Source organism: Lontra canadensis, unplaced genomic scaffold, assembly GCF_010015895.1.
Source record: "Lontra canadensis isolate GAN:19392208 unplaced genomic scaffold, GSC_riverotter_1.0 scaffold191, whole genome shotgun sequence".
NCBI classification, from domain to species: Eukaryota; Metazoa; Chordata; class Mammalia; order Carnivora; family Mustelidae; genus Lontra; species Lontra canadensis.
Genome location: NW_022631185.1, coordinates 1,211,593 through 1,223,444, shown reverse-complemented (window position 1 = coordinate 1,223,444; position 11,852 = coordinate 1,211,593).

Sequence of the window (11,852 nt, the reverse complement as noted above, 5' to 3'; positions counted from 1 at the left end):
GGGTGATGATGGAACCAGAAGTTGGAGCTGAGGAGCACCCTGGTGGCTTGGTTGGTTGGATGTCCAACTCTTGATTTTGGCTCAGGTTATGATCTCGGGGTACTGAAATTGAGCCCTGCATCGGGCTCTGAGCTCAGTGAAGAATCTGCTTGTCCTTCTGCTCTCCCTGCTGTGCTCGCTCTCAAATAAATAAGTAAGATCTTTAAAAAGAGGACCAGAGCTGAGATCAAGTCATATACTTAACCAGCTGAGCCACCCAGGTACCCCATGGTCTGGCAGTGTTTTAATTCATGCCTCTGTCACCTCCTGGGCCTCTTCTCTGACATCGCCCTTAGTTAGTCTGTTCCAGTCTCAGTGGCCTCCCTCATAATCCTCAAATGCCAGGCGTGTTATCTCAGGGCCTCTGCAATCAGTGTTTCACTTTGTGGGGATCCTCTTCCCCCAATACCTTTGGGATCACTTCGTTTCCTGCAGTTCATTACTCAGACATCACCTTTTCAGTGAGCCCTTTACTGACTTTTCTATTTAAGAGAGACTGCCCCTGCCCAACACGCACTCCCCCGTTCTCCTTCCCTGCTTCATGTATCTTCAAGGCACTGACTGCCAACTGATTGATACGTGATTCATTGTACTTGTTTATCTTTCCTGTTGGCCTGTAAAGATCTTGGTTTGGATTTTGCTGTATCCCTGGCCCTTAGAATACTGTAGCACATCCACATGAATGTTTGTTGAACTAAGTTAGATGGAGGTGGCCAGCACTAGTGAACAGTGGACAGCCATATCTTGGGTGCATATCTTTGTTTTCTGTTTTCTTTCTTTTCTTTTCTTTGTTTTGTTTTGTTTTGTTTTCTGTTTCTAAAGTAATTATTCCTCACTGAAAAAGAAATATTCAGGATGTACAGAAAAATATGAAATTAAGAAATTGCATCCAGCATCTCCCTTGTTACCAGCAATCATTATTAATATCTTGGAATATGCCTTCCAGTTCATTCAAATCAGCAAACATTTGGTGAGTATCTCCTTTTGGCACATTGATCCCCTGTGGAAGACAACAGACAACGTGTCCAGCCCTGTGGAGCTGTCCAGCTAGAGAGCAAGTTGGGCATTTATCAATCATGAAAACATAATGTGAGTTGTAAGAGGAGGAGAGGTTAACAAAGCGGTAAGGAGGAAAGACTGCCTCACACAGAGAGTAGTATGTACTGATGCAGGAGGGATTGTGGGGGCATCAGAGCAGGCAGGATGAGGCAGGCAAGAGGCTTGTTAGACTTGATTATGTTAAGTGAACACTCAGAATGGTGACCAAAGAAGCAGTCGATCATGGGAAGAACAGAAAGGAGTTAGCCAGGTGAAGAAGAAATGGCTTAGGAGGGAGGCAGGAAGCCAGGGTGGGTGATGTTATGGATCAAGAGAGAACAGGATTTAGGGAGGAGAGACTCCCTCCACCTGTTAAATACCAGGGAGGGGCAACAAAGCCATTGGGATCCCTTCATGGGAAACAATTGGGGAGATTGCTTCACTGGAGAAAAGGTGGGTGTGGGTTGCAAGGCTGCATATTTGCCAAATAAAAAATCCACATTTACAAGGACAACACTTGAGACCCCAAAAGATAAACAGGTTGAGAGTGTGTATAACCAAGTCCCAGGAGAAAGAAATAGCAAAGACATAAGTATACAGGCTTCTAAGCTTATAGTGACCAAAACAGTTCAGCGGAATCAGTGGTCATTTTTTATAAAATAGATTAAACAATTTTCAAGTTAAAGAAAAGATCACCTGTGTGGCTCTGTCAGTTAGGTGTCCGCCTTTAGCTCAGGTCATGATCCCTAGGGTCCTGGAATCGAGCCCTGCTCGTGGGGAGTCTATTCTTCTCTCTCCCCCCAGCCCTTGACAGCCACTAATCTACTCTCTGTCTCCACAGATTAGACTTCTCTTGACATTTCATATAAATGGGATCATAAAATATGTAGTCCTCTTTGACTGAGTTATGTCATTTAGCATTATGTTGTCAGAGTTCATGATGTAGCATGTGTCAGTGCTTCATTCCTTATATGGCTGAAGAATAATCCATTGTGTGGCTATATCATCTTTCATTCATTCGTCTGTGGACATGGTTTCCACTTTTTGGCTATTATGAATAATGCTACTATGACCCTTCATGTCCAAGTTTTTGTGTCAATTTATGCTTTCAACACTTGAGCAGATAACTGGAGTGGAACTTCTGGGTTCACGTAAGTCTCTGGTTAAGCTTTTGAAGGATTGCCAAACTTGTTCACAATTGTACCATTTTAGATTCCCACCAACAATGTCTGAGTGTTCTGATTTCTCTACATCCTTTGCACACTATTTTTTTTAAAAGATTTTATTTATTTATTTTACAGAGAAAGATCACAAGTAGGCGGAGAGGTAGGCAGAGAGAGAGGAGGAAGCAGGCTACACCCCCCCCCCCGCCCCCCGAGCAAAGAGCCTGATGTGGGGGCTCGATCCCTGGACCCTGGGACCATGACCGGAGCCGAAGGCAGAGGCTTTAACCCACTGAGCCACCCAGGCGCCCCCACACTTATTATTGTCTGTGTTTTGGATTACAGATATCCTAGTGCGTATGAAGTATTATCTTCTGGTTTTGCAAACCTTTTCAATAGTTAAAATTCAGTGATCATATCTCACTATACGTCAGAGGTCAGCAAACTTTTCTCTATATGGTAATATTTTAGGTTTTGTGCATCTTACAGTCTCTGCTACAAGTACTAAACTCAAATGTTGTAGTGTGAAAGCTGCTACAGACAATTTGTAAGCCAATGGGCATGGTTGCATTCCAATACAATTTTATTCATGGATTCTGAAATATGAACTTCGTATAATTTTCATGTGCCACGAATACTATTATTTTTATTTTTTTCAACTTTTTAAAAAAAGATTTTATGTATTTTTTTTAAAGATTTTATTTATTTATTTGACAGAGAGATCACAAGTAGAGAGGCAGGCAGAGAGAGAAAGGGAAGCAGGCTCCCTACTGAGCAGAGAGCCTGATGTGGGACTCGATCCCAGGACCCTGAGATCATGACCTGAGCTGAAGGCAGCAGCCTAACCCACTGAACCACCCAGGCGCCCAGATTTTATGTATTTATTTGACAGAGAGAAATCACAAGTAGGCAGAGAGGCAGACAGAGAGAGAGAGAGAGGAGGAATTAGGCTCCCTGAGGAGCAGAGAGCCTGATATGGGGCTCGATCCCAGGACCCTGAGATCATGACCTGAGCTGAAGGCAGAGGCTTAACCCACTGAGCCGCACAGGCGCCCTATTTTTTTCTCAACTTTTAAAGATATAAAAACCATCCTTAATTAACCATACAATAATAGGTGGATTTACTGTGATTTGCTGACCGCCTACTATCCACACAACTCAGTTCCTGAGGATTGTAGCTGTAATGTGAAAGGCAAAACGATCGACTTCAGGTGAAATTACAGAACATCTTGGGATCTTGGCATAGGCTGTTAGGGTCCATGATCAAAGGAACGAGACTGATACAAAGCGAAGGTCAAGCAAAGCTTTATTTCCCGCCAAGCATCAAGAATCAAACTGACTGGTCAGGGCTGTCTTACGAAAAGGTGACGACGACGACCCCAGCAAGGCCGCTCCCAACGTGGCCGCTCTGGACGAGGCTGCTCCCCAGACAGGGCCGCTCCCCGGACAGGGGCTGCTCTGGCGAGGCCGCTCCCTGAGGCTGAGGCTCGGGGTGGCGGGGCCACTGGCGGCGGGGCCGCTGGCGGCTCTCACGGCTCTGACAGCTCTGACAAGAGCTCTGTCAGCTCTTACAAGAGCTCTAACGGCTCTTACGGCTCTTACAAGAGCTCTGACAGCTCTCCCGGCTCTGACGACTCTCCTACTCCTCCAACGACTCTTCTCTTCTACTCCTCTGAGGACTCTTCTACTCCTCCCCAGCCTCAGCCTCACAGACTAACCTTTATAGGGGTGGTTGAGCCTCACCCACACACAGGTGGCCAATGGGATCTCACCTCAGTAAATATATGCGCACCCCTCTGATTGGATGTCTTCACCTGGCCTGACTCACCCTTATATCTAGGCTTTGCAAGTAAGTTCCTCTGGGAAGGGCAGGGTCAATCTAAGTTCACTGCAACAAAATGGCTCCCTCTGGCCAACCAGGCCCTTACATTCCCCCCTTTTCTTTGGAGATTAGTCAAATCCTTGACTTTTCAGCCAGTTCTATGTTATATTGAGCATGTAAGACTAACGTTTTATCGCTCTAATTTTCTTTGGTACAAATGACATTAGGGCGTTTATAATACAGGGGCCAAAAAGTAACAGTAGTACACAGTCGACTGATAAGTTAGCCATTCAACGTTTTGTATAACCTTTCCATTTTTCCTAATTCCGTTCATCTAATTTCCCACCTATACTTTACATAAACAGGTAACAATAGGAGCAACAATAAACTCACAGGTTTTTTAGTCTTAGTTTTAGTCCATGGTCAGCGGGGTCTTTCGGCTGCAGCTTCCATCTCTGGGGGGCGTCCTTACTCTCGGCCTGTTTGACGTGACCCACATGAACCCACACCCTAATCCTTCTACTTTTACTGCTGCGGGGGTGGTTAGGATAACAGTAAACGGTCCCTTCCAGCGAGGCTCCAAGTTCCCCACTTGATAGCAACGTATCCAAACCAGTTGCCGGGTTGGTAAGGATGTGGTTCCACCACTGTCTCCGTCCCAGTGTGGGCAGTTTGGATCCCTGCGTGGGCTTTTTTTAAGACAGACTGTAATGCCTGCAGTAACTGGAGTACAGACTGATCAGTCATATCTGCTAGGGCAACCTCCTGTAGTCGAGGACAGAGCTGGGAGGGGGGGTGTCTCCCAAACATTATTTCAAATGGGGTCACCTTGTTTAAATAGGGTGTACATCGTGCCCTGAGGAGGGTGAAAGGAAGGAGATCCACCCATCCACCGCCAGTCTCCAGAATTAGTTTTGTCAAGGTCTCTTTAAGAGTCCGGTTCATTCTCTCTACTTGCCCAGAACTCTGGGGCCGATAGGCACAATGTAGTTTCCAATTAGTGCCCACGGCCTTGGCCAATGCCTGCAAGACTGAACTCACAAATGCAGGACCATTGTCTGACCCAATCGTGAGAGGCAGCCCAAACCTAGGAATTATTTCTTCTAGTAGCTTTTTTGCTATCTCTCCTGCTGTCTCATGTTTGGTGGAAAAAGCCTCCACCCAGCCTGAAAAGGTATCCACAAAAACTAACATATACGTGTGCCCATGTTTTCCGGGTTTCATTTCTGTAAAATCTATTTCCCAATAAATTCCTGGTTCCTTACCTCTTTCTCTTTTTCCTCTTCCCATTTTAGTTCTTCCCACATTAACTGCCTGGCATTGAGCACATCTATCAACTACATCCTGAACCATTCGCCCTAATTTAGAAACCTGGAATTGCTTGCCTATAAGGTCCTTGAGTTTGCGTATCCCCAAATGAGTACCCTGATGTATCTGGTCTACTAATTTCTTACCTAGTTTTCGAGGAAGAATTATTTTTCCTGCTTTAGTCTTAGCCCAGTCCCCTTCATAGTCCAACTTAACCCATTTCTGTAAATACTTTAAATCTTCTTCTGAATAGTTCGGTTTTTCTGGTAGGGCTGGAGCTGGGAGTGTAACCAGTTCTTGCACTGTTTCTCGGGCTGCTTGTTTTGCGGCTTGATCTGCTAAGTGGTTTCCTTTTGAAATCAGATCAATCCCCTTTTGGTGTCCCGGGCAATGCATAACAGCCACCTCTTTTGGGTCCCAAATAGCCTGGAGGAGAGCCAATATTTCTCCTCTGTTTTTTTTTTTTTTTTTTTTTTGCCAGAGAGAGAGAGAGCGAGTACACACAAGCATGCAGAGAGGCAGCAAGAGAAGCAGGCTCCCTGCCGAGCAAGGAGCCCGATGTGGGACTCGATCCCAGGACCCCGGGATCATGACCTGAGCCAAAGGCATCGGCTTAACCAACTGAGCCACCCAGGTGTCCCTCTCCTCTGTTTTTAACTCCTTTTCCTTCTGCTGTTAATAGGCCCCTTTCTTTATAAATAGTCCCATGTATATGGAGAGTAGCAAAGGCATACCTGCTGTCCGTATAGATGTTGGTGGTGTTACCTTTTGCCATCTGCAGTGCCTTAGTGAGTACAATCAGTTCCGCTTTTTGTGCTGAAGTTCCATGTGGCAGGGCTGCTGTCCAGAGTTTCTGCTCAGGAGAAACCACCACAGCCCCTGCATACCTCTTTCCATTGACCATGTAGCTACTCCCATCTGTGAACAGAGTCATCTTGGCATCCAAGAGGGGAATGTCTCTGAGATCCGGCCTTTTCCTGTGACTTGGGTTAGGACCTCCCCACAGTCGTGTGGATGGTCAGCTAGCTCCTCTGGCAGCAGTGTGGCTGGATTTAGCACCGCCGGGGGCCGGAAGGTCACTCTTGGTTCATTGAGGAGAAGGGGCTGATACCCTGTCACTCGGGCGTTCGTCATCCATCTGTCTGGTGGAGTCCGGAGAAGGCCCTCAAGAGCGTGTGTGGTGGTTACGATGAGATTTTGACCCAAAATCAATTTTGGGTCAAATTTGAGCTTTGACCCAAAGTCAATTTACTTGCATCCTTGACCAGGAGGGCCATTGCAGCAATTATGCAGAGGCAAGGGGGAAACCCAGCTGCCACTGGATCTAGTTTCTTGCTAAGATAGGCTACTGGCCTTCGCCAAGGCCCCAGAGTCTGAATTAAAACTCCTTTGGCCACCCTTGCTTTTTCATCCACATATAATTGGAAGGGCTTGGTAACATCTGGGATGTCCAATGCTGGGGCACTCAGTAAGGCTTTTTATAATTCCCAAAATGCTCCTTCTGCCTCAGCTGTCCACTCTAACATAGTGAGCCCTCCTTTTGCCAGTTTGTAGAGAGGTCAGGCAATCTCTGCAAACCGTGGTATCCGCAGCCTACAGTAGCCCACCGTCCCAAGAAACTCCCTTACTTGTCGGGACATGGTGGGGCGGGGGTATCGGGTGATCACCTGTTTCCTGGACTCAGACAGTGAACGCACTCCCTCGTGGAGATCAAAGCCTAGGTAAGTGGCATGGTTCTGACAGAGCTGTGCTTTCTTCGCTGACACCCAATACCCTTTTTCCTGCAGAGTCTGTAAGAGAGCTCTCGTCCCCCGCAAACATGACTCATAGTTCTCAGCGGCTACTAGCAAGTCATCAACGTACTGTAACAGAGTGACTCCTGGGTTGGAGGTTCTGTACTCATGCAAATCCTCATGTAGGGCCTCGTCAAACATGGTGGGTGAATTCTTGAATCCTTGGGGAAGTCTTGTCCAGGTGAGCTGGCCTTGAAACCCTTTCTGTGGGTCGGACCACTCAAAAGCAAAAAGGGGCTGAGATTCCCTTGCTAAGGATATACAGAAAAATGCATCCTTGAGATCTAAGACGGTATACACAGTTCTTTTGGGGCCCAGGAGGGAGAGTAGGGTATAGGGGTTAGGCACCGTCAGGTGGATATCTTCAAACTGTTTATTAACTTCCCGCAAGTCCTGGACAGGTCAGTACTCCCCAGTCTCTGCCTTTTTGACAGCAAAGGTGTGTTCCATGGAGATTTGCAAGGAACTAGGATCCCGTCTCCTCGGAGGCAGTTAATGTGTTTTCTGATCCCTTCCTTTGCTTCCCGGGGAAGGGGGTACTGCCAAACGCGAATAGCCGTAGCTGTCGCCTTTAACTGTACCACCACTGGAGGTTGTTCCTTGGCCAAGCCAGGGGGCTTCCCTTCTGCCCAGACCTGGAAACTCGTCCTGTAGGATTTGGAGAAGGCTCCCCCTCTTTATTTCTTCTCGTTTTGAGACTGGCTCGTAAAGGAGGTATTCATCTACTGCTGCCATAAGCACTTGTACAGTGGGTTCTCTCAAGGTTACAGTCATGTCTCCTTCCGAGAACTGAATGCCAGCTCTTAACTTGTGGAGGAGATCTCTTCCCATCAAGTTATATAGGGCATTAGGGAGGACCAAAAATTGATGTTTAACTACTCCCGAGGCCAAATTTAAAGTCCTTTCTGTTGTCCATTTATGTCTCTCTGTGCCATTTGCTCCTTGTACCCAAAATTCCTCTCCAGATAGTTTTCCCATAGGTTTAAGTAATGATGAAAATTTGGCTCCGGTGTTCACCAAAAAATCAACTGATTTCCCCTCCACTTCAATTTTTACCCGAGGTTCGGGGAGGGGCTCCGAACCATCGCCCCTTCAGTCTCTGGTGGCAAGCATTGCTGTCTTCCTTTTAGGGCACTTCCTGGCCCAATGTCCTTTTTCCTTACAGTAAGCACACTGATCTGAATCTAAGTCTTCCCACCTGCCTTCTCTGTGCTTAGGCTTTTCCTTTCATTTACTATCCCCTACCCGTCTCCTCTCCGCCTCATGTAATGACAAAACCTTAACCAGTTTGTTTGGGTTTTTTTTTGTCTGTTTTTCGTCCTCTTGTGCATCCCTGTTGTTAAAAACCTTTTCTGCTATTCCCACTAACTCAGTCAGATTCTTCCCTTCAAATCTCTCAATTTTCTGAAGTTTCCTCCTTATATCTATGGCTGACTAACTGGCAAAAGATTCATTGCCCTCTGATTTTTGGGTGCCTCAGGATCGATCAGGCTATACATTTTATAGGCTTCAATTAGCCTTTCTAGGAAAGCTCCTGGAGACTCATTCTTACCTTGAGTCACCGTACTAATTTTAGATAAATTTATGAGTCTCCTTGCAGCTGCATGGAGGCCTCCCAATAGAGCCTGGTGGTAGAAACGTAAGCTCTCCTTACCTTCATCGGAGTTTGGATCCCAGTCGGGGAGTTCCCTCGGGCAGTAGTCCTCCATTCAGCGGGGATCGAGGTCCCTGCCAAGTCTCTCGCTTATAACCTTATGGGTTTCTCGCATGATGCGATCCTGCTCTTCCCCGTTAAAGAGAGCCATAAGGAGCTGTTGAACATCCACCCAGGTAGTTTGATGAGTAAGAAAGACAGTCTCCAAGAGGCTAATTAAATCCTGAGGTTGGACAGAAAAGGATTTGTGTTGGGTCTTCCAATTATAGATGTCAGAAGAGGAGAAAGGGATATAGCTTAGGTAGGGCCACCCTCTCCCGTCTGGTAGAGCAACCTCATGAAGAGGCAGCATTGGCGCAGACAGTACCGGTGAGGTAAAGGGAGGCACAGGGGGATAGAGGAAAGGGGAAGGATCAGGGCGGTCTCTCTGCTTGGTGGTCCCATAGGTGGACCCCAACCATGTATGCGGTGGACTGGTAAAGGCATTTCTGGACCGAGAGTCAGATTTAGAGGACAAATAAGGGAGGTGGGAATTCCACATCCTCCATATCCGATGGAGGTAGAACGGTCTTCTTCCCTGGTTCCCCCTCATCTGTCTGTTCTGATTTTGGTGCTCTGACCTGCCTTAGAGGGAGAGAAATGGTTTCATTAGCAGGGGAAGGTGGGACTTGAGCCACGAAGGGCGGCTCTGATATCAGATATCGCCAGGCCACAATGTATGGTATTTGGTCTCGATGTAGATCAAAGACCTCACTCAGGGCAGAATAGATCTGAGTCAAGGCTAACGTTCCTTCCGGCGGCCACCCTGTGGAGAAAGTGGGCCACTCTATTGGCAGAGTGTTTTTAGTTTTCCCGGGTAAACCTTGTCACCTGAGTGGCTTTACCTTGAAAATCCTTGAAATGTTCAATAACAAGACCTAGGGGTGTCACAGGCCCCTTACTCCCCATTTGTCTCATTTCTCCAAATACAACAAACAGCACAACAGACAACAAAAAAACAAGGCAAAGACAACTGCAGACCCAGCGATCCCCATCCAGAGCCTGCTGCTGGTGGGGACTTTCTTGGTCCCCTGCAAACACAACAAACCACATAACAGACAACAAAAGAACCAGGCAAAGACAACCGCAGAATCAACAATTCTTACCCAGAACCTGTCACTCGTGGGGGCTTTCTTTATCCCCCAACCGCCTAGGGGGACTCGAACCCCCCATCCGCCCAGGGGACTCGAACCCCCCGACCACCCAGGGGGACTCGAACCCCCTGTCAATCTACTAGCAGAGGGATGGGGCGTCCCCGCATCCACTCCAGCCCTGGGGAGCATGGCTGCGTCCAGCTTCTCCCCGGTGGGCTATACCCTGGGGCTCCAACCAGACAGACAGATAGGATCCCAATACCGAAGATCCCAATACCTTTGGAGGCTTTTCCCAAAAATTCCGATGCTGGCTCGTTCTCGTCGTTTAATTCCGGACAAGCCCCCAAATGTTGGGGTCCGTGATCAAAGGAACGAGACTTATACAAAGCGAAGGTCAAGCAAAGCTTTATTTCGTGGCAAGCATCAAGAATCAACTGACTGGTCCGAGCTGTCTCTTACGAAAAGGTGACGATGACAACCCCGGCAAGGCCGCTCCCAACGTGGCCGCTCTGGACGAGGCTGCTCCCCAGACAGGGCCGCTCCCCGGACAGGGGCTGCTCTGGCGAGGCTGCTTCCTAAGGCTGTGGCTTGGGGCGGCGGGGTCGCTGGCGGCTCTCACAGCTCTGACAGCTCTGAGAAGAGCTCTTACAGCTCTTACAAGAGCTCTGACAGCTCTCCCGGCTCTGACCACTCTCCTACTCCTCTGAGGACTCTTCTCTTCTACTCCTCCCCAGCCTCAGCTTCACAGACTAACCTTTATAGGGGTGGTTGAGCCCCACCCACACACAGGTGGCCAATGGGATCTTACCTCAGTAAATATATGCGCACCCCTCTGATTGGATGTCTTCACCTGGCCTGACTCGCCTTTGTATCTAGGCTTTGCAAGTAAGTTCCTCTGGGAAGGGCAGGGTCAATCTAAGTTCACTGCATAGGTTCAATCTAAGTTCACTGCAACAAAATGGCTCCCTCTGGCCAACCAGGCCCTTACAAGGCAAATGTTTCTTTTCTTTTCTTTTTAAGATTTTATTTATCCATTCGACAGATCACAAGTAGGCAGAGAGGCAGGTAGAAAAGAGAGGAGGAAGCAGGCTCCCCGCTGAGCAGAGAGCCCGATGTGGGGCTGATCCCAGGACCCTGGGATCATGACCTGAGCCTAAGGCAGAGGCTTTATCCCACTGAGCCACTTAGGCGCCCCTGGGCAAATGTTTCTTAGCCAAACCAGAGTTTATTGATAAGCCTGGTTATATTAAAATTAAGAACTGTATTCATTAGGAAACAGTATTATGCAAGTGGAAAGGCAAGCGACAGACTGGGAGGAGGTAACTGTCGCTCACAGACACAAGAAAGGACTGACAGACACAATATGTAAAGAATGCCGCATCTCAGTAAGAAGGAAAATGCTTTGGAGAAATTGGCGAAGGACTTGAACACGCCCCCTAACGAACGCTCAGCCCCGCCCCCGCCTGCCTGGGTAACCGTCCTGCGGGAATCCGAGCGGACGCATGCGCACAATGGGTCGGCGCGTCTACGCTCCGGCCGCCAGACCGGTGAGTGCCCTTCTCCGGGTTCGTAGTCACCCCAGGGCGCCCAATGGAGGCCAGGACTTGGCGGTAGGGAACCGGGGGGCGGCTCTGCTCCGGGCGGGGCGCGGAGGCTCCAGATGGCGGTCCTGCGCCAGGGGCCAGGCGTGAGGCGCTGACCTGTCCTGTCTCCTGGCCCTGGGAGGCGCAGGCCCCCGTTCTGCCTGCCCTCCCTAACGGGGCGGACCCTTCTCCTGCGCGGGGGGGGGGGGGGGGGGGGGGGGGATTACCCCCCTCCCGCGCCTGGGCGCGCCGCCCGGAGCAGAGCCGCCCCCCCCCCCCCCCCCCCCCCCCCTCCCTTCTCCGTCCCCGCCGGTCGCGC